Genomic DNA, 24,304 nt, shown 5'->3' on the forward strand with positions numbered 1-24,304 from the left:
TAGACTGCAGTGGTGTAGGATTTATGCATTCTTCACTGAAATTAGGAAGAAAGACAGAGACTTTATGACTGTAATTGTGAATTCTTAAACTATTAGCATAGGTATGTCTGCCTGCCACCATTTACCTTTTTTGAACATCAGCAACGAACAAAGCCAGTAGATGATTCGCTTTTCTTTTCTTCCACCAGAATCTCTTGATTCCCAGATAAAAGTCAGTGTTGATGGGGGAATTCCTCCTGCAACACTGTCATGGATATGCAATAATGTCTGGTAGCTTACCTGTTCCTCATGTCTGCATTAAGGGCCAGACTCTTCCTTCTGGCTGCTTTTATCACCTCTACTTCCTGTTCCTGGCCCGCCCAGGTCATCACAGGAAGCCTATATTAACCAGCGCACTGCAGGCCTGCCTTGCTGTTCAACAGTATTCGTTTCCTGTTTCCTGTGTGCCGTGTGCTTGAACTACTCTTCTGTGTACCGACTTTGGCTTGTCTCCGACCATTCCTGTTTGCCTGTTACCCTGACCTTTGGCCTGTCCCTTGACTACCCTGGTCTGCCTGTTACCCTGACCTCGGCTTACCCATCACCATTCTGTGTGTCCTGAGTGGCTGCTTCCCTTCTCTCCATACGGAGTGTGACCTGGGGGACCCCAGGGGCCGCGACCTGGGCCCAGCTGCAGCGAAGTCCATCCTCACCACTAGAGGCCCTGGTGAACACCTGCTGGGTCTTAGACTCCGCGCCCTGGGGAATCTTGGGTCCACGTTTTGGTCCATCTGCAGCAGTCTGCTATTGGGTTCACTACCTTGCGCTGCGCCCCTGCCTCCAACAGGGTGCAGTTGTCACCTGGCCACAGGTGACCTGACAAACACTATTGTGTTCTGACCGCAGGGGGCACGGGGCATCTTTCCCGCCACCACCAGGACCACTTTTATCGAAAGCCGAATCGCCCACTGTATGTAAAAATACTGGCTAGCTGCCAAAACCCTGGTATTTAACGTCAGAGTAATGACGTATATGTACAGTGGCTGGTCCGCTAGTGGTTAAAGTGATACTAAAGCCATTGTTTTGTAAATTAACATGCTGATAGCTGGACTTTCATACTCTAGCTGTTTTTGTTTAAATTTTTCTCCTCTACACTTGCTTCTCATACTGTCCCCTTGCCATGCCGCCTGATTTCAGGTATATGGTTGCTTCCTGTGCCTGCCAGGACCTATGGAGTCTTTCCAGGGTCTCCACTTTGTGCAGCCAATTACATCACTGCACACACAGGCAGCACATAAGACCCAGAAAAAAAAGCCACACCTCTCCTCCACAGTGGTCATTGACAGCGACTCTTGAGCTGTGTTTAAAGCATACCTGAAGTTTTGCAGCATGGCTGGGGAACAGTGGCGGCTGGTGCTCCATGGGCCGGCGGGTGGCAGACGGACCACACTATACCCCCCCCCCCCCCACCGGACATCACCAGCCAGCACACCATAAAATAGTGTCCCATTATTGATGTCAGTGGAAAGAACTCATCATTGGTATCAGAGGGTGGAATAGTGCCACATCAATGGTGTCAGTGGGAGGAATAGTGCCCCATCATTGGTGTCAGTGGAAGGAATAGTGCCCCATCATTGGTATCAGTGGGTGGAATAGTGCCCCATCATTGGTGTCAGTGGAAGGAATAGTGCCCCATCATTGGTGTCAGTGGGTGGAATATGCCCCATCATTGGTGTCAGTGGAAGGAATAGTGCCCCATCATTGGTGTCAGTGGGAGGAATAGTGCCCCATCATTGGTGTCAGTGGGAGGAATAGTGCCCCATTATTGGTGTCAGTTGGAGGAATGGTGACCCATCCTTGGTGTAAGTGGGAGGAATAGTGCCCCATCATTGGCGTCAGTGGAAGGAATAGTGCCCCATCATTGGTGTCAGTGGGAGGAATAGTGCCCCATTATTGGTGTCAGTGGAAGGAATAGTGCCCCATCATTGGTGTCAGTGGGAGGAATAGTGCCCCATTATTGGTGTCAGTTGGAGGAATGGTGACCCATCCTTGGTGTAAGTGGGAGGAATAGTGCCCCATCATTGGTGTTAGTGGAAGGAATAGTGCCCCATCATTGGTGTCAGTGGGAGGAATAGTGCCCCATCATTGGTGTCAGTGGAAGGAATAGTGCCCCATCATTGGTATCAGTGGGTGGAATAGTGCCCCATCATTGGTGTCAGTAGGAGGAATAGTGCCCATCATTGGTGTCAGTGGAAGGACTGGTGCCCCATCATTGGTGTCAGTGGGTGGAATAGTGTCCCATCATTGGTGTCTGTGAGAAGAATAGTACCCCATTGTTGATATTAGGGGAAGGAATAGTGCCTCATCATTGGTATCAGTGGGAGGAATAGTGCCCCATCATTGGTGTCAGGAGAAGTAATAATGCACTGCAAATGGTGTCAGTGGGAGGAATTGTGCCCTCTTATTTGTGTCACTGGGAATAATAGTGCCCTAAGGGCCAGATATAGGCAGGCAAAGGCCCGCAATTTGGAGGCCACTGTTCTAGGCTAAAAAGGTTGAGAATGGTTGATGTAGATGGAAAAAAACTTCCGAAGGAAAACTTCATCTTAAGGGTATCTGCTGGAATCCAAGTCCTTCATTGGCGGGATGGCTTTAGATGGGCTGGGACAAATCTGGATAATAGGTTGATGGTAAAAGCTATTCCCTTACAAATTCAGAATGCAAAAGCACAAAACTTTCTAATACATAAAGTAAAATGATTTATCTGTGTTTGTACCCCCTGCCTCTGCATGCGGTGTTCAGGATTCAAAATAGCATCCCATAAAGGTTAGAACCTGTAGCTGAAGCTTGCCTGCCATAACAGCCTCTTTCTATTGGCTCCAGACACCAACTGGCCATTGCACGCCATGCCCTTCAAATCACCAGCAGCTCCTTCCCCATCCAGCCAGATCTGAGTTGGAAAACTTCACTTGTGCCGGAAACACCATACCACCCCCCCCCCCCAGGTCGCCGGCTCACTCACCCTGCCTGGACATGTGGAGGGAGGGAGGGCAGGCAGCGGCGGCAGCAGCAGTGGCGGCGGCGGCGGCTTCTTCCCCCTCAGTCTTCTGCGTCTCCTCCCTCCTCCTCCATGACCAATGGCATGGTTTCTCCTTTTGGCCAATTGGGAAACGGGTCTAAGGACCCGCTTCCTGATTGGCCAGGAGGAGGAGCCGTGTGACAATAGCAAATATTAATTCGCTATTGCCACACAACTGGGTGGGCTCTGCGCCCCGAGCCCATCCTTTTTTGAAGCCTATTAGAGCCTCTGGCTCTAATCACGTGCTTCAAAAAAAACAAAAACCCCATTGAACTCCATGCGTCCGACACCCTGCATGTAGATTAGGGGGCCGGACAAAAAAAACAGCAAGACCATGTAAGCGCCGCTATCAGCATTTAAAAAAATGGCTTTATTATCACTTGGAGTAAAAGACAAACAAAATAAAGGCCAACTCCAGCCACAGACGTTTATGTAAATCCCTAAGGCAAAAAAATTCTCTCATGTAATGGGTTGTATAATATTTACAATGCCTTTGTTTATAATCTGTTTATTAGTTTGCTGGATACTACTGTTGAACGTCCAGCTTTTCTGGGAGCTGTTCCCTTACTTTCTGTTATAAGGCTGGGTTCACATAAACTATATTGTCAAAAGTATTGGGGTGCCTGCCTTTACACGCACATGAACTTTAATGGCATCCCAGTCTTGGTCCGTAGAGTTCAATATTGAGTTGACCCACCCTTTGCAGCTATAACAGCTTCAACTCTTCTGGGAAGGCTGTGCACAAGGTTTAGGAGTATGTCTATGGGAATGTTTGACCATTCTTCCAGAAGCGCATTTGTGAGGTCAGGCACTGATGTTGGACGGGAAGGCCTGGCTCGCAGTCTAATTCATCCCAAAGGTGTTCTATTGGGTTGAGATCAGGACTCTGTGCAGGCCAGTCAAGTTCCCCCACCCCAAACTCGCTCATCCATGTTTTTATTGATCTTGCTTTGTGCACTGGTGCACAGTCATGTTGGACCAGGAAGGGCCAACCCCAAAGTTGGGAACAAGAAATTGTCCAAAATGTCTTGGTTTTCTGACGCCTTAAGAGTTCCCTTCACTGGAACTAAGGGGCCAAGCCCAATCTCTGAGAAACAACCCCACGCCATAATCTCCCCTCCACATAATGATTTGGATCAGGATGCAATAGTATTAAAGTGCACGGCACAACACCAGTGAAATGCCATCACATGAGGAGGAGGGCCCATTAGATAGGGTCCAGCTATCATAGGGACCAGTTAGCATAATAAGCATTATTTTGAACCCTAGTAAAATAATTACTCTCTTACTATTTGCAACTGCACAAAGTTACAGGGTGTTTACAGCACATCCCTATTTGCTTGAATGTGGCAGGTGCAATCATTTATGCTGGGAGCGCGAAGCAAAATATCACGACCATGGCATGTGAACACCTCTGTCTGCTACCTTTGCAGTTTAAAGCGGTAGTAAACTGTATAAAAAAAAAAAGTCCCCCCCCCCCCCTGCTGTCAACACCTGCAGAGGCTTCCATCTTCCCCCGGTCTTCCTTGTAGCAGGCTGAACGAAGACAAAATTGAAGAACTCAGCAGGAGCCCCTGTACTAACTATCCAATGGAATTAAGAAATTAACAGAGGGTGCACCGGCCTAGTGCATTATCCTTAATGTAAAAAGCTTTATCGTATAAAAAAGATGAAGAAGTTACATTGCCTGTGGGGCATAAGGAATTGCTAACAGTTTTTGGCGTGACTACTACTGTATATATGCCCAATATGGTACCGTCTAAAGAAGAAAGAGAACTTAGGTGATTGTCCTTGGCTAAAGGCTTTTCTATGAGTATTGATTCCTACGAACAACAGATAATAATATATGAAGTCCCAACAACAAGTATTGACTCATTAAGTAGGGAAGACAGTATGGTGTCTTTGTTCTATAATTTGAAGTATTCTTTGGAGAAAGAAATGACCCAGTGGAGGGATATCCTACTACTGGAGAAGTATTTAAAGGTGGACAGAATACAGAGAGGTCTAAGACTGACTTGAAAATAGAATGGATAAGGAAGTTGAAGGAATGTAGTAAGCTACTCCTTCAATACATAATAACACAAAGAAAAAGGAACTTGAAGAAGATTTGCATAGATCTAAAAGGTGTGCAAGAAAAATTTGTCTCGTATATAGATATAGAATATTTTAATACCTGTAACAACAGCATGAATGATCAGATGATTCGTTTCGAAACTGATCTGATTAGCAAAAAATCAGGGAAATTCGAAAGGGATAGACTGGACTACCAGCAGGGGTGGGAATTTAATTGGAAAAGGTCCATGTACATACCTAGCAGGTGGGGACTACTCCAAAAGGGAGGAGGACAACAGATCTCCTTCCTCGGGTGCCCAGGAACCAAAAAGAACAAATTCTAAAGGAAAAAATTGATGGAATTTCCATCAGAGCAAGAAACCAAAGAAAAACCCTAGGGACACTAGCACAACCAGGAAGTGGGGTGTTAGACAGAGTACTAGGAATACTAATACCAATGCTTCCGGTATCCCTAAAAAAGATAACTATACGAACGGCCCCTCCAGAAACTCAAAGAATTCTGAAGGGGATGCAGAACCAAGGGGTGCAACCTACATTTCCACACAACGTGGGGATTTTGGACACAAAAAGAACATTACACATTCTGCAAACTCAGCCCCACTCACATCTAGTCTCCCCCGGAATCAAGAGTCCCACAATGACCCCCCTTTTTTTAGAGCTGGGGGCTGCCGAGGGACTCACTCCAGCAGCCTCCAGTCATCACAGCTCACTCCCACAGAGACAGTCAGTGAGAAAAAGACAAGAAGGAGGAAGAGAGGGAGGAGAGGGGAAAAGAACATCAAAAAGAAGAAGTAGGTAACGCAGGAACATTTCACCATTAAGATTTATAATCTGTCCAGCTCGGTATTTACCGTTACGGAGCTGGACTTATTACGAAAAGGTCTTAATTTTACCCCCAAATATCCCCCCAACCTGTTTGAGATATTTGTGGACTGCAATAAATATATCAGGGGTTTGACAGTCAAGAGATCTTTTGCTCTCAAAAACTAAACTTCAAAGGAGCCTGATGGATCTGGGTTAGAACCCCTAGGGGTAGATGAGAAAACTTGGAGGATGATGTGCTACCCATCCTGGAAAGTTTGTTTCAGGAGAGTAGCTGCGATGACCTAGAAGTTGAACTAGAAGTGACATGTCAGGAAGATAGGAAAATTATGTACACGCACTTTAAACCCAAGTCCTCCTTTTTCTCCCATTGGGTCAAGGGTAACTTCATCCCGACATTTTATGAAGTTGTGTTTGGTGAGATGAAACACATGTCAGCTCTTATTATACCTACCTGTTTTAATTGCAATCTGACCTATGTTAAATTATGTTGTATGCCTTGAAATGTATAATCATTAATATCTTTTGTATATTCATTTATCTTAAATTGAAGTAAACCTTTCCTACTGGTGTATAAACCAGTTGTTACAATGGGAGGCCATTAATGGTCAATTTTGTTAAAATATTAAAATGTTTATTTCATATAATCAAGGATCAATTTGCCTCATTTAAAGTCTCGCAAACGCTATGTAAAGTATTTTTGTACAATTTTGGGATGGAGGCTTGTTTTTTCCAATATGTGGGTGTGCTGCAGAACATAATATTCTCTAATAATGCAAATATTGGGTGGAAGACACCTGGGTTCTATATGCTCTGTTATGCACAAACCACATTCATTTAATGATTTGTTCAAGATTGTTTAATATCCGCAGCTATGTTGTTTACAAGTGTTGCATCATCTTTTTTTATGAGTTAAGATGAGCGTCCAGCTCTAGAGATGATTTGTGGGTTTTTTTGAGCTTGTCCTATCCCGGGGTTGCAATGCATGGCCGGACATCCCCTCCCTATCCTTGTCATTTGGGTGGTGGTGGGGCTGTCTATCCGTGCATCGGCGTCATGTCTACACACTTGACCCATTGGATCTGTGTGCGTTTTTCATGACGTTGGTGGGAGGGCTGACCCCAAGCCTGCAGGTATAGGTTGAGAAGGGCCAGGTTATCAGTGAGGTTGTTACTACATCAGATGCAATTAATTGAGACTCAATTGGACACCTTTATATCACATGCCAGATGGAGGCACACCTTCATTACTATCACTCACAACCATTCCTTCATTGCAAAGGTACACTTTACTTACCTAAGTTACCCTTTTTTTGTTTTTCCATCACTTTTTTTATTTTATTTTCTTTCTTTCTCTTCTTTTATTTCATATTACTTTCTTGTTCTTCATTTCTTAACACTGGAAACTGGATTCTTGGTCACGGTATCTGTTTTTGGTGTCCTAGCTTTTGGTTTCTGTCTACCTATGGTCCTTCTTTGGACCCCTTTGTCTCATGCTATTCACTCCTTTGAATCATGCGACTCACTCCTGTGTCTCATGAGACTCGTGTCTCATGCGATTCACCCGTTTCATGCTATTCACTAAGCATTTGCAGTCACCTTTTTATCTCATTGTGCATCATTTCAAGTTTGACATGCATTTCATATAACTTTATATATCCTTAGGCCAACGGATGATACTAGTTTCTACATATCATGACTTAGGAAATGGCTTCTCACAGACCTGGCCTGTCCTTGGCTTGTTTCTCTGTGGCTTGGGCTGGTCTCTCCCACCTCAGCCCCGGGTGAGACATATGCTTGACGCCCCCATTTATCTCTGGAGCTGGGTGTTTTTTTGAGCTGACCTGTAGGTAAATATTTTAACCTATATATTTTTGTTTCTTTATCTAATTTTTAGGGAGCTATTGCCATCCCCTGTGGCATGGGAAATCTTTTCTAATATTCTTCTATTATATCTTTAGATATCTTTATTGCATCTTACTCCTGATGAAGTGGGTACAGAACCACGAAATGCATTGAGTTATATGGATGCCAAGCTATCATGCTTTTTAATGCCATATCAGATCCCAATAACACTATGTACCATCTAATATATATTATGTGCGATGCAGGAATGAATTCCCTCACATGTCAGCTCTTATTATAGCTCCCTGTTTTAATTGCAATCTGACCTATGTTAAATTATGTTGTATGCCTTGAAATGTATAATCATTAATATCTTTTGTATATTCATTTATCTTAAATTGAAGTAAACCTTTCCTACTGGTGTATAATGGGAGGCCATTAATGGTCCATTTTATTAAAATATTAAAATGTTTATTTCATATAATCAAGGATCAATTTGCCTCCATTAAAGTCCCGCAAACGCTATGTAAAGTGATTTACCGTGAAGGTAGGCCCATGCCCCAATATATACAACCACAACTATCTAGAGATAAAGTAGGGGTTTCTAGGCTAATTGGGAGAAGGAAGACCAGAGAACCAATAAATTAAATTGAGTCATTTATTGAATGTGTTTAAAACAAAATTAGTATACACACAGGGATGTATAAAGGCACATATAAAACATCCCTCATATGCAAAATATATGTTAAAAACCACAGCACAGAAATATTTCCCTATTATGGGAGCAATACATGCTTCAAGCTGATGTTGGTGCAAGAAGTCTTTGACTATATTCGGTTTGTGGGTCCCAATGGGCCAACGCGTTTCGCATCAGGCTTCGTCAGGGCTAGAGAGACTGAGCAATACCGATATTTCTCATGTGCTATAGTTCATTTAGCTCCCCTAGGGACACACTTGTCCGAATCAACCATAGAGTCCACCTTAATAGGGAGTGGGGAATATACTGCACAATGCCAGGTAATGTGCTTCCAAATAGTCCACTGTAAATATATGGAGGCAGACTTGTGAATGGTTTAGGTTATACACCATTCAAAATTCATGATGCCCATTCATGACCCCATAACTAGCCTCAGTCTTGGAGGTTTTCCGCATATGCCTGCCTGCTATGTAAAGTATTTTTGTACAATTTGGGGATGGAGGCTTGTTTTTTCCAATATGTGGGTGTGCTGCAGAACAGAATATTCTCTAATTAAACTTCAAAGGAGCCTGATGGATCTGGGTTAGAACCACTAGGGGTAGATGAGAAAACTTGGAGGATGATGCGCTACCCATCCTGGAAAGTTTGTTTCAGGAGGGTAGCTGCGATGACCTACAAGTTGAACTAGAAGTGACATGTCAGAAAGATAGGAAAATTATGTACACGCACTTTAAACCCAAGTCCTCCTTTTTCTCCCATTGGGTCAAGGGTAACTTCATCCCTACATTTTATGAAGTTGTGTTTGGTGAGATGAAACACATTTGTCAGAAGAATACTAATAACAGTGGTCTCAAAGCCAGACACGTGGTCAGAAGTGCAAAATGGGAAATTTCGGAAGATACAATTAAAAGCCTTGAAAACAACGATCGTATAATCATAAGACAGGCAGATAAGGGTAGAGGTCTGGTTACACAAAACAGATCTGCCTATCTGGCAGAGGCCATGAGATTGCTTTGAGATAGAAATATGTATGAGGACCCCCTGCCAGAATATAAAATCTCGTTAAAACAACTATTGGATAGGGCACTGATGGACCAAGTTATTACAAAAAATTAGTACCAGTTTCGGTTTAGGCAATACCCGCTAACCCCACACTTTTATCATATACCTAAGATTCATAAGGACCTGGCTATCCCTCCAGGTAGACCCATCATATCAGGTACAGATAGCATTACCAGCAATCTGGGATTCTACATTGATTACTTCCTACAGGACCTAGTTACAATATTACCTTCTTATGTTAGAGACTCTGGCCATATGCTGGACATTCTGTCCTCCTTTAGGTTGTGTCCACAATATAAGTGGCTATCCCTGGACGTTACAACACTGTATACATCGATTGAACACCAGTATGGCCTAAAAGCAATTGAGCACTTTCTGACTAACAGTAATCTGCATCCTTTTCAAGCATCTTTCCTGGTGAACTCTATAGAGTTTTCCCTAACACATAATTATTTCTCTTATTTAGGAGACTATTACAGACAGGTCAGAGGGACTGCTATGGGGGCCAGATTTGCCCCTAGCTATGCCAGCTTATTTATGGATTATTGGGAAGACCATTACATTTGGACTAATAACCTATATGATACGGGGAAAATCTGGCCCTTTGTGCCAGATATATTGATGATATTCTAATCATCTGGAATGGGTCAGCGGAGGACCTGTGTGGGTTCCTTTACTTTGGTATATCTTTCACCCATGTCATTGATGATTCCTCTCTGGTGTTCCTGGATCTGGAGCTTCGAGCTGGTAATGATGGCAAAATCTTATCCAAAACACATTTCAAGCCTAGTGGAGGGAATTCCTATTTACATGAGAAGAGTAACCATCATCCTAGGTGGATTTAAAATATCCCCTTTGGACAATATTGTAAATTGCATAGTGTCAGAATGCCAGGATGCAGGTAAAAAAGCAGTTTATTGGAGCAAACAAAAATAAACGCACAGCAAGAGTGAGGAGCGAGATCAGGAACAAGCCGGAGTAAAGTCCAGAAGCTGCTAGTCATCCAAGCCACGGTTGAGTCCAGAAGCGGGTAGTCATCCAAGCCGGGGACAAGTCCAGAAGCAAGTAGTTTGCTGATGCCGGGTCATCTGCCGATGTGGGGTCGAGAGCAAGGAGAGTCGTCAGCCTAGCCTGGTCGTACTACACAGAGGAACGTGGCGAACAGAAGACTGCTAGCAGTGATGCACCTTTGAGCACAAATGCAAGGGCAAGGACTGCAATCCATTAGGTGATTGATATAGTCAGCATCATCACTGTGCAACACCCAAGAAGCTGGCAAGTGCTGAAGCAATCAGAGTTTATAAGAGGCTTCCAACAGGAGGGCAAGTTAAGACCTTTACAGTACCATCCCCTCAACGGCCCCTCCTCCGCGGAGCAAAACACGGTTTCTGAGGAAAGCGAGCATGGAAAGCGCGGAGAAGGGCGGGAGCATGAACATCAGCGGAGAGAACCCAGTAGCGCTCTTCACTCAGTGCTATTCATAGCCCTTCCTGTGCACCAGGTACTGAACCTGACCTCAGAACAGACGAGAATTCAAGATGCCTCGAACCTTAGACTCCTCATGATTGCCCACAGAAATGGGACAAGGGCGGGGAAGTGAGGAAGTATAGCGATTGCAAACCAGTGGCTTCAAAAGTGACACATGAAAGACATTGGAGATACGCATGCCAGGGGGAAGACCAAGGGCATAGGCCACCGGGTTCACCTTACAGAGGATGCAAAAAGGCTCCACAAAATGGGGTACCAGTTTTGGAGTGGGCAGCCTGAGGTTGAGATTACAGATCGACAACCACACCCTCTCCCCAACTTGGTACGAAGGAGCAGATAAACGTCTCCAGTCTGCCTGGAGCTTCTGACGCCGGGCAGAGACCCGTAAAGACACTTGAATCTGCACCCAAGAGGAACGGAGGGCACAAAGATGATCCTCCACAGCTGGGATTTCCTGTGGCGAGAACGACTCGGGGCAACACAGCGGGTTGGAACTCATAATTGACCATGAATGGAGACATTACGGAAGACAGGTGAGTTGATGGTAGAGTTCCTGGCAAACTCCGCCCAAGGTAGCAGTTAAAACCAATTGTCCTGATGGTCAGAGGTATAGCAGCGAAGAAATTGCTCCAGAGCTTGGTTGAAACGCTCAGCGGCACCATTGAATTGCGGATGGTAGGCTGAGGAGAAGGAGAGTCAAATCTCCAACTGGGAGCAAAGGTTAGAGACAAACTGGCTCCCACGGTCCGAGACAATCTCCTTAGGCAACCCGTATAAACAGAAGACCTCCCTGACAAACACAGAGGCAAGCTTCTGAGTGGTAGGCAGCCTCCTCAGCGGAACTCAGTGGCACATCTTGGAGAACCGGTCGACAACCATGAGGATTTTCGTGTAACCTCAAGACGCGGGAAGTTCCACAATAAAATCCTTGGTCAGGTGAGACCAGGAATGTTGGGAATGGGATACAGTAGGAACAAGGGAAGGTGCCAAGGAGATTTGTTCTGGGCAGACCGAAAAAGCAGCCACATATGCAGCAACATCAGTGCGGATAGATGGCCACCAGAACTGACGGGAAATAGCCCAGGACATCTAGTTTTTACCAGGATGACCGACAGTATTGGAATTGTGGTACGTGTGCAGCAGTCTGATGCGCAACCGCTCAGGTACAAAACACTTGCCAGCAAGTCTCTCTGTGGGAGCATCATGTTGAGCAGCCAAGATCTGTTCCCCAAGAGGAGAGGTTAAGTTGGTGCAGATGGCAGCCAGGATATGATCTGAAGGTAGGACAAGGTGTCCTCCCTGGACAACTCAATACTGGCGAGACAAGGCATCCGCCTTAACATTCTTGGAGCCTTGCAAATAGGAGACCACATAGTTAAAAGAGACAAGAATAAGGCATATCTAGCCTGACGGGGTGTGAGCCTCCTGTCCACAGAGAGATACGTCAGATTCTTATGATCAGTGAGAATGAAAACTGGAACCACAGAAGCCTTGAGCAAGTGTCTCCACTCTTTGGGAGCCAGGATAATGGCCAAGAGCTCTCAGTCTCCAATCTCATAATTGCATTCAGCTGGAGACAGCTTCTTGGAGTAGAACCCACAAGGAAGTAAGGGTCCATCAGGTGTCTGATGCTGAGACAGGAGGATGCCTACTCCCATCTCAGACGCATCCACCTCTAGGACAAAGGACAAACCAGTATTGGGATGAGGCAGAATAGGAGCCGAAGCAAAAGCAGACTTGAGGGCCTCGAAAGCTTGGATGACAGCAGACGTCCAATTGTGGGAAACGCTGCCCCTCTTGGTCAGATCAGAGATTTCCTGATAAATTTCCAAAAGTAGTTGGCAAACCCAAGGAAACGCTGAATGGAACGGAGACCACTGGGGCGAGGCCATTGTAGAACAGCCAAAAGCTTCTGAGGGTCCATGGAGAACCCTTCAGCACAAATAATGTAGCCCAAGAAGGCAACCTGAGACAGGTGGAATTCACATTTCTCAAGCTTACAGCCCATTCTCATGTAACCATTGCAGCAGCCATCTGACATCCAGGTAGTGTGAATTAATGGAGTCCGAGTAAATAAAGATGTCGTCCAAATAGACTACCATGCATTGCTGCAACATATCCCGAAAAACATAATTAATAAACTCGTGGAAGACAGCGGGCGCATTGCACAAGGCAAAGGGCATAACTAAAGATTCGTAATGACCGGTTCTGGTATTAAACGTGGTCTTCCCCCTCCTTGATCCTTGATATACGCGGTCCTTAGGTCAAGCTTGCTCCCTTGAGGTGGTCAAACAACTTTGTAATCTACGGAATCGGGTATGCATTCTTGACCGTGATGCGATTGAGACCTCTATAATCAATGCAAGGTCTCAATTCACCCCTTTTCTTTATGAAGAAAAAACCGGCACCCACTGGAGAAGTGGAATTGCAAATGTGCCCCCAGGCAAGCACATCCACAATTTACTCCTCCATGGCCTTATTCTCCGCAACTGAAAGAGGGTAAACCCTGCCACAAGGGAGAATGGCACCAGGTTGCAAGTCTATAGCACAATTGTATGGACCATGAGCAGGAAGAGTACCAGCATGCACCTTGTCAAATACATCTTGATACTCACGATATTCAGTAGGCAACAATGAATCCGAATCTGAGGAGGTACAAAGTACCTTAACAGGCCCAAAGATACAAACAGTGCCACACTGTGGAGACCAAGAGAGGATCTCAACAGACTGCCAATCGTCTGCCAAGGTCGGATTGTGTTTCTGAAGCCAAGGGTACCCGAAAAAACAACGGAGTAGTGCATGGACAAAATAACCTGGAAACAGGTCAACTCCCAGTGAACAGCCCCTATCGCCATATCAACCAACAGTCTTGTGTGTAATCTGTGCCAGTTGCAGGGGTCTGCCATCAATCGCCTCGATTACCATTATAGAAACACAAGGCTGCAAGGATATGGAATTTGCAGCAGCAAACGTACTGTGAAAAAAATAACCGCCAGCACCAGAGTCTACCAATGCCTGGGTAACCACCGAACCCGCTGTCCAGAAGAGGACAACTGTTATTAGTGGTTTATCTTTATGGGAAACTGGGGACAAGGAAATTGCACCTAAGGTCCTGTCGGGGGCAGATCTTAGGTGGAATTTCCTCCTCCCCAGCGAGCGTTTCCCGGACGGACAAGATTTCAGGAAATGCCCACCAAGACCGCAATACAGGCACCAGCCCTCCCTCCTCCTAAGGGCCCGTTCAGCCTTGGAAAGGTGAGTGAACCCCAGCTGCATGGGTTCACAGTCAGACACACCATCCCCAGGAGGCAAGGGGGGTGAGGGAGGAATTGGTGGGAAAGAGAACATAGGAGCCAATCTGGTAGGAGGCTTCCGCAAGCGCTCCTTAAAAGATGGTGTCTCCCTATGCCTGGAATCTATCAAAATCAGGAAGGAAATGAGAGCCTCAAGCTCGTCAGGGAGATCCTTGGCCGCAATCTCATCCTTCAATGCATCGGAGAGACCATGACGGAAGACAGCCACCAGAGCCTCATTATTCCAGCCCACCTCTGCTACCAGGGTACGAAATTAAATGGCATACCCGGCAATAGTTCATATACCCTGTTGAATGGACAGGAGCAGCTTTGCAGCAGAGGCAGAGCGAGCAGGCACATCGAATACCCTATGAAAGGAGGCAACAAAACTCGGGTAATCTAGTATCACAGGATTATCGTTCTCCCATAAGGGATTCGCCTAGGCCAAGGCCTTGTCCGAGAGCAATGAGATTAGGAAGCCCACTTTGGACCTATCAGAAGGAAAAGCCTTAATTCCAGTGTATCCAAATACCCCCAGTATTGTGAGGGCAGCACGGTGGCATTTATCCGGATTTACCTGAACGAAGAGCCTAGAGTAATACCATTGCGGGGCCTATCTTCAAGTGCAGGAGAGTAGTGTGGTGTATATGTTGAACTAACTATCAGATGTTGGTACAGTGATCTCACCTGTAAACTATTGTGTTTTGACAGGGGGGAGACTTCCCTGCCAGAACATATCGGTCAGGGCTCACAGCCATTGGCTGCCAGCGCTGATCGGCTGCTGATAGGCAGACCTTTTTCAGTCATGCCCCTTCCATAGAAGCGGGACGTTCTGCCGGCTTCTGTCAGACTGGCTGCAGTACACACGGGTCTAATGGTGGCAGGTTTCTTTCGAACAGGCCGATATCGGCCTGTGTGTATAGAGCTTAAGAGGCCCTGTAATTATAAGTAGGGATGAGCTCAGGAGTGTTCTGATCCTAGTCTGAACTCCAGGAAGCTGTCACTGCGCAAAGCCAATCATAAATAATAGAGACATTCCCCTGCCCCGCAGCTATACATGCCCCTTAAAATCATGCAGATGTGGGATGGGGAATGCCTTGGATGTGAGGTGGCAAGATGGCTGCTTAGAACAAAGATGGCTTGAAGTATTAATCTCTTCTCTTTCTCCTTTTCATGTCTATGCAACATGCAACCTTGCAAAAAAGCGATAAAAATATATCTCATGATTTGGAATAATTTGCAACAAAAAATCACCTCCTTGGAGAATGAGGAACACTGTCTGGATATCATGACCACAAGACATATATATATATATATATAATATATATATATATCTTTGACAGAAAATCCCTTCCAAGAATTGCAAACACCGAAATATCGACTTTTAACTCTGAGCTTGCCGAAGCTTTTACTAACTTTTGATTGGTCAAATAATATCTTGATACAACCTACTTTTTCATGCGTCATATTGTATATTTAATCTCAAACACGGAATAATAAATTCAGATCACTTTGATTCAATTCACTGACTCTGGTTGATCTCTATGTAGCTACATATCTAATCTGGTATCACTGACTAATAGGTGTCAGGTATCTGTACCTGAGAGGAAAAGATTTCACAACAGATGCAAATTGTTGAATTTGTGCAATGACAGCTTCCCGGCAGGATAGTTCAGGAGGGTTCGTCCTTTTTTTCAAACAATACATTTCTTTTATGATGCCATTCCATATAGCAAATGCAGTAATTTAAAGTATAAATGAATGGGTAAAGAGCAACTTCATCATTATCTTAAAAATTATCTACAATTAGCTACATCTTAAAAATTAAAACAAAGATACATAAGAAGTGTTTAGTAATGGCAATCCAAAAAAAAAAATACTTATAAATAATTGCAGGCCTACTTTTCTTTGCATATGTTATTTTTATTTTCCTTCCCAATCATTTCACACTGGCCATTTATACTAAGGGCAGGGTAATGATTTGGGGGGATGAAATTTTCAAAAGTTGTATATAAAGCATAAATGTATTATGATTTTACATGGTACTTTTTATCATTCTTATCTATCCACATTCATTTTTCTTTTCTATTTTTCCAAACTTTATCAGGGAGGTTTCAGGCATGACCACTAGATGGCGATCTAGTGGTTTTATTACTAGCTGAGACATGATTTGAATCCACAAATTTTATATATGCAATAATTTGTGTTCTAAACATAAACACAGTACAATTTATTTTTATTATATAACTATACATGCTAATTGATATTATGAAAATGATTATTGAAAATATTATAAACCATAGATTATTTGAGCCTGACAAAAATGGAGAACAGACGATCACACCTGGTGGTAAATCAGAGCCTTTTTCCTACTACGCTTTTGTTGAATATTCATCCAAAAATTCTCCTATTCTACATTAATAAGAAAGGATAAATATATTGAAAAACCTTCAGCATGCAGCTTCCTCCCCCACCCAGTACTTAGTCTGCTACATTTCTTTGGTAAAAGTAACCCAAATCGGTGTATATTATTTAGTCTGTAGGAAAATTATACTACAAACTATGGTATATACTGTATATTTGAAAATCGGACGGCTGATCTACAAATATCCCACAAATTACTCCGTTTTGGAAAGAGAGCGTGTCCAAGGTATTTAATAAGGGGCATGATGAGTTCTTTTAAATTGTAATTTTTTGGCACAATGTTTTAAAAAATAAAGAAATGAAGTAAAAAATGTTTTTTCTCAAGTACTATATCTTCATATGAATGGCGTGGTAGTGATCAGGGATGCTGACTGGTAAAAAAAAAAAAAAAAAATATGTTTTTTTCAAATTTTTTTTAACTTTTTAAATTTTCTTAACATTTTTTTTCATTGTTTACATTTTTTTTTTTGCATACTTTAGTGTAGTTTAGTGTCACCATAGTAACACTGTACTACTCTAGGGGGTGATCAGGGATTTATTTATTTTTATTTATTTTTTACACTGTTAAGGCCAGTCCACACCACATACAGCCCAAGGAGTTTTTGTTTCTGCATCAAAAACGCATGGATAGCAGGTTAAAAGGTTTCCAGTTCACACCATTGTTGCCAACCACCCGTTATTTACGGGCAGCCCGTAAATTTGCAGCCCGATTTTGGGATGCCCTTAAATGCCCGTTATGGGCAGCGGTGCCCGTAAAAAAGATGGTTGCGGACCGACATTGTAACTTTGCATGCGCTGTTCTTATGCCGGCCGTGCTCGGGAAAGCTCGTTCAAGCTTGGCTGGGTGGGCGCAGTTACATAATGGCCCTGCCCGGCACCATTTTTAAATGAAAGGCACTCGTTCTCAGCGGCGCCTCGCCGCCACAGCAGAGAAGGGGTCGAGGAGGACTCCTCAGAGTGAGGACGGGCACTCATGTGAATGAGAGAACAATACTGCAGCGTGAAGCCATAAAGGGGGCAGGGGAGGACACACTGATGTTCCTGTGGAGGGGTGAAAGGGGTACAGGAGAACAGTACACTGATGTAGAGAGGTGAAAGGGGCACAGGAGGACACTGTTGTCCAAAGGTAACATGAAGGGGGACAGAGGAGGAAACTACCATATCTGTGCAGCCTCTGACCACCTCCTGTACCATGCCTGCAGTCTCTGACCATCTCCTGTACCATGACGGCAGTCTCTAACCATCTCTTGTATCATGTCCGCATTTTCTAACCATCTCTTGTATCATGTCCACAACCTCTGACCATCTCTTGTCTTTTTATCATGTCTGGGAAGCCTGCTGCTACATTCCTAACAACGGATGAGTCATCAGCTGTCAGCTAGCTTCCCCGCTGACAACTGAATTAAAAAAAAAAAAACATTTCTGGCAATACAAAACTGAAAAAACAGCGTGGGGTCCCCCCCCCCAAAAAAATTGTACCAGACTCTTATCCGAGCATGCAGCCTGCCAGGCCAGTAAAGGGAGGGGGAGAGCGAGCACTCCCTCCTGAACCATACCAGGCCACATGCCCTCAAGCACCTTGTCCCCATGTTGATGGGGACAAGGATCTTCCCCACGTTGATGTGGACAAGGGTTTTCCCCACATATATGCCCCCACTATATCCCCAGTATATTGTACCCCTGCTCATTAACCCAAAAAAATGTCAAAAAGAAATAAAAACACAGACACTGTTTATAATTTCTTTATTGGAGATAAAAAAACTATGTTCCCCAGTGTAGATCCTTAGTCAATCGTGATGCCTGCCGCCACCCCCAGACCCCAAAAAAGAAAAATGAAAAAAGCTCCACCCATGCCAAGGGCTCCCACTGTCTGGATCGAATTTGCGGCTTGACAGTTTGGCTGAGAGCACAAGCAAATGTGACAGTTAGTATGCCGGGCATTCCAGGAATGTGACTGTTTTTTTAAAACTGTTTGTTCGATAGGTTTAGTTCCACTTCATGATTTACTGTTGTTTAGGGGTTCTGTACTTCAGCAAAATGGCAGCCTCCAGCAAGAAGAAAAAGGAGCAATGCTGGAGGCAATTTACAACACACACTCATTTTGGTAGCATAATTATTAACCACTTGCCGACCGCCGCAAGTACATTTACTGCGGCAGTCAGACCCTCCTGGGCAAAGTGACGTAGTACTACGTCCAGTGGCGGCTGGTGAAGTTTTAAGATGGGGGGGAGCAAGACCCCACCCTTCTATTTTGACCCCTCCCATTTCTCAGAAGCCCCACCCCTTATAGACTCCACCCATTTTGTCCCCTGTATTTTGCTTGCGTGAACAAATTCTCCCAATATATCACATATTAAGGGGTCTCTCAGTACTAGTATATCCTATAATAGGGAGCAGGGGCCCTATTATGGGATACACTGTGAGAGACACCCTATTATGGGATACACTGACTGAGAGTGGCACAAACCCCACAGTACAGACCCCCTAGCACAAACCCCACAGTACAGGCCCCCTAGCACAAACCCCATAGTACAGGCCCCCTAGCACTAATCCAACAGTGCAGGCCCCCTAGCACTAATCCCACAGTACAGGCCCCCTAGCACAAACCCCACAATACAGGCCCACTTTCAATGTAGTGACCAGCGTACATGCCCCCTTTCAATGCAGTGACCAGCGTACATGCCCCCTTTCAATGTAGTGACCAGTATACATGCCCCTTTCAATGTAGTGACCAGCATACATGCCCCCTTTCAATGTAGTGACCAGTATAAATGCCCCCTTTCAATGTAGTGACCAGTATACATGCCCCTTTCAATGTAGTGACCAGCGTACATGCCCCCAATGCAGTGACCAGCGTACATGCCCCCAATGCAGTGACCAGCGTACATGCCCCCAATGCAGTGACCAGTGTACATGCCCCCAATGCAGTGACCAGCATACCATGCTCCCAATGCAGTGACCAGCGTACATGTCCCCAATGCAGTGACCAGCATACCATGCCCCCAATGCAGTGACCAGCGTACATGCCCCCAATGCAGTGACCAGCGTACATGCCCCCAATGCAGTGACCAGTGTACATGCCCCCAATGCAGTGACCAGCATACCATGCTCCCAATGCAGTGACCAGCGTACATGTCCCCAATGCAGTGACCAGCATACCATGCCCCCAATGCAGTGACCAGCGTACATGCCCCCAATGCAGTGACCAGCGTACATGTCCCCAATGCAGTGACCAGCGTGCGTGCCCCCTTCAATGCATTGAACAGTGTACATGTCCCCAATGCAGAGTTTAGCGTGCGTGTCCCCTTCAATGCATTGACAGTGTACAATCATCATGTCCCCAATGCAGAGTTTAGCGTGCGTGCCCCCTTCAATGCATTGAACAGTGTAGATGTCCTCAATGCAGAGTTTAGCGTGCGTGCCCCCATCAATGCATTGAACAGTGTACAATCATCATGTCCCCAATGCAGAGTTTAGCGTGCATGCCCCCTTCAATGCATTGAACAGTGTACATGTCCCCAATGCAGAGTTTAGCATGCGTGCCCCCTTCAATGCATTGACAGTGTACAATCATCATGTCCCTAATGCAGAGTTTAGCGTGCGTGCCCCCTTCAATGCATTGAACAGTGTACAATCATCATGTCCCCAATGCAGAGTTTAGCGTGCGTGCCCCCTTCAATGCATTGAACAGTGTACATGTCCCCAATGCAGAGTTTAGCATGCGTGCCCCCTTCAATGCATTGACAGTGTACAATCATCATGTCCCCAATGCAGAGTTTAGCGTGCGCGCCCCCTTCAATGCATTGAACAGTGTACAATCATCATGTCCCCAATGCAGAGTTTAGCGTGCGTGCCCCCTTCAATGCATTGAACAGTGTACAATCATCATGTCCCCAATGCAGAGTTTAGCGTGCGTGCCCCCTTCAATGCATTGAACAGTGTACAATCATCATGTCCCCAATGCAGAGTTTAGCGTGCGTGCCCCCTTCAATGCATTGAACAGTGTACATGTCCCCAATGCAGAGTTTAGTGTGCATGCCCCCTTCAATGCATTGAACAGAGTACATGTCCCCAATGCAGAGTTTAGCGTGCGTGCCCCCTTCAATGCATTGATCAGTGTACATGTCCCCAATGCAGAGTTTAGCGTGCGTGCCCCCTTCAATGCATTGATCAGTGTACATGTCCCCAATGAAGAGTTAAGCGTGCGTGCCCGACTGAGAGCAGTGCACTTACCTGGAGGCTGGAGCCCTGTGAGTCACGTTGGCTTCTCCTCCGACTCCGTCCTCTTCGTTGTGCGGGAACCGGCGGGAAGGTGAGAGGCTTCTCCCTCTCCTCTTCTTCGTTCAGCGGCGGGCGGCTGGAAGGTGAGCGGCGCTACTCCCTCTCGGCCTCTCCTCTTCTGCGGCGGGAAGGTGACGTGACGGTGAGTGACTGATGCACGCACCGGCACCGCCCCCAACGAGCTCAGCATGGATGTCCTGAATCATGATAGGTCCAGGCTGGAGTCTGGACCAATCATGATCCAAAAAATCACAAAATGGGTGTGTTGTAGAGCAGTGCTCTGCACCACAGTTACGCCCCAGAAGGCCGCCAATTTGCGCCTCTGGCGGGTGGAAAACCCCACCCCCCCCATAGCCACCAATGAGGCGGGCGCCCCTCGTGGGCAAAAAAATAGATTTTTTTTTAATCTTTTTTTTATTTTTATTTTGGGGGGGGGGGGCGGCGCCCCTGCGCCCCCTATCGGCCGGCCGCCACTGACTACGTCGCTCACCCAGGAGCCTGTAGGGGGCATCCCCGCGTGAGTGGGTGGTGGCTCCGATGTCCGCTGGTCACTCGCGATCTCCCGCTGGAGAGGGAGAAAGGCAGGTGGCTAATGTAAACAAAGCCACCTGTTATTCTCCCTGGTGTAACTGCAGAGATCATACGATCCTGCTATGTAGGATCATATGTCTCTGTGGTTACATCAAAAGCCACGCCCCTTGACAGTTAGAAGCACGCCTCTTGGGACATACTTAACCCCTAGATCTCTAATAAAGTTAACCCCCTTCCCTGCCAGTGTCATTTTTACAGTAACAGTGCATATGTATAACACTGATTACTGTAGTAATGTCACTGGTACCCCCCAAAAGTGTCAAAAATGTTAGTCAGGGGTCCGATCTGTCCGCTGCAATGTCGCAGTCCCGCAAAAAAAATCGCAGATCACCGCCATTACTAGTTAAAAAAACCCAATAAAAATGACATAAATCTTACCCTTAGTTAGTAAACGCAATAACTTTTGCGCAAACCAATCGAAATACGCTTATTGCGATTTTTTTTACCAAAAATATGTAGCAGAAAACAAATTGGCCTAAAATGTTAAAAAATTTAGATTTGTACATTTTTTTTGGGAATTTCATATAAAAAATGTGAAAAATATTGTTATTTTTTTCAAAATTGACGCTCTTTTTTTGTTTATAGCGCAAAAAATAAAAATCGCACAGGTGATCAAATACCACCAAAAGAAAGCTCTGTTTGTGGGGAAAAAAAAGGATGTTTATTTGTCCGTTAAAGTAACGCAGTGCCGAATCGGAAAATAGGACCTGGTCATTGAGCAGCCAAATCCTCCAGGGCTAAAGTGGTTAAGTGGCGGTTCACACTATTGCGATGCGGGAACACTGCAAATATACTGCGTGTTCCTGCATCGTATCCACAGCACAGGCAGTTCACACTGTCATATGCGATACCCTGGGGGTGTCAATTCAAAGTTAACGACACCCCCAGATCAGATCGCATATCGCAGTGTGATCTGACAGTTCATGCAGGAATCGGATCGCACTGGTCTGAACTACCATGCAATCCGTTTCTGCTGCGGACCAAAAAAAGTGTCCTGTGCGTGTTCACTGCGATTGCGGTGCAAATTCAGCCATACAAACTGTATGGCTGAACTTGCACCGCATAGACATCGCATGTGATTTTAGGAGCAGTGTGCTCCGAATCATATGCGATGTCTGTGATCGCATCAGTGTAAACCGGCACTCAGTGTGAAACTAGGCAAAATGCACTGCAGCTGTATGGGCAGAATGCTGCACCAAGGGCTCTCTGTTTTCAGGGCCAGTTCACACCACATGCAGTCCCGTGCATTTTTTTCTGCATAAAAAAATGCATGGAAAGTAGGTTATATGATTTCCAATGGCATAGATCACACCAGTGCAGTCAGTTCCAATGTGTTCTAGTTCCAGCAAAAAAGTAGAACATGTTGCATTTTTCCTGCAGTGGACTGTACTGGAATGCGGTAAAACGCAACAAATGCACTGGAACACATCAAAAATGCACATCAAATATTTGAGAGAAATAGGCCTTTTGTGTACATAGAAAAAGTTTTAGATCTTTGAGTTCAGCTCATGAAAAATGGGGGCAAAAATCAAAGTGTAGCGTTTATAATTTTGTTCATTGTATGTATATGTATATATATATATAGATATGTATATATATATAGACATTGTTTTCACTAATATTTGAGTGGTTTGCCTTCCCCCTGTCTCTCTACATTTTTGTGTGTAAAGCCCCGTACACACGTACCGATGGTCGGCTTACAAATGTTCCTCTTTTCTCCCCGGGATGTCGGTGTCTGCTGAAAAGTGCAAAGACAGCACAAGGACAGCACAAGAATTTTGTCCGCCGACTGCAGAAGTGATGTCATGTAATGGTTAACTTTCCCTGTGTTTTCTATTTTCTGAGCATGCCCAGTCTTGCAAATCTGCGGTCTGTCGGCCGAATTGTGTACTGACAGGCGAACAATCGTCCGTTCTGGTGTCGGCATACAAATATTTTCATGTTTGCACGAAAGACTTTTGTCCGCGGATTGTGCGCAGACATCTGTCGGAGGCACCATACTAACACGCGTACAATCGGCAGATCCTTCGTCCACCGACGTTTGTATGCCGACGATCGGTACGTGTGTACGGGCCTTAAGCAGGGCAGTGGGGTGTTTATTCCAGCATTTTATATATTTATTTAGATTCATGGATAGATAGATTTTCATCACAGTAAGGCCCCTTTCACACTTGTGCGACTTAAAAGTTGCACGATTTTACCGCAATTTTGTTGCCGCGATTTTACCGCGCTTTTGATGCGATTTTAACTGGGCTTGAAGCAATGCCTATGTCTTTGGGCCTCACAACGCATTAAATTCTGGCCAAAAGTAGTGCAGGGACTACTTTGAAGTCGGTGTGACTTCAAGTTGCACAGATATGAACAGTATTTATTGAAAATAATGGAGAACAACTTGTCATGCAATTTTGCAGTCCCAAATCGCAGGACAAGTCGCGCAAGTGTAAAAGGAGCTTAATATCTACTTGTCATCATTATCGTTTTTTTTCTCATTTGATGTGTTTTTGCTCATGTTCGATTTGATGGTCTGGTGGGTGTTTTTTTTTTTTTTTCTCATGCAGTAAGTATGGTCTATATCTTATTTCACGGCCTTTGCGGGATAATAAAATTTATATATAGAGTTGTGATAAATAACATAACATATAATTTTGCTTTTTGTTAGGGAGCGCATTTA

Source organism: Pelophylax lessonae (genome assembly GCF_965119305.1).
Source record: "Pelophylax lessonae genome assembly, chromosome: 1".
Classification (NCBI taxonomy): Eukaryota; Metazoa; Chordata; class Amphibia; order Anura; family Ranidae; genus Pelophylax; species Pelophylax lessonae.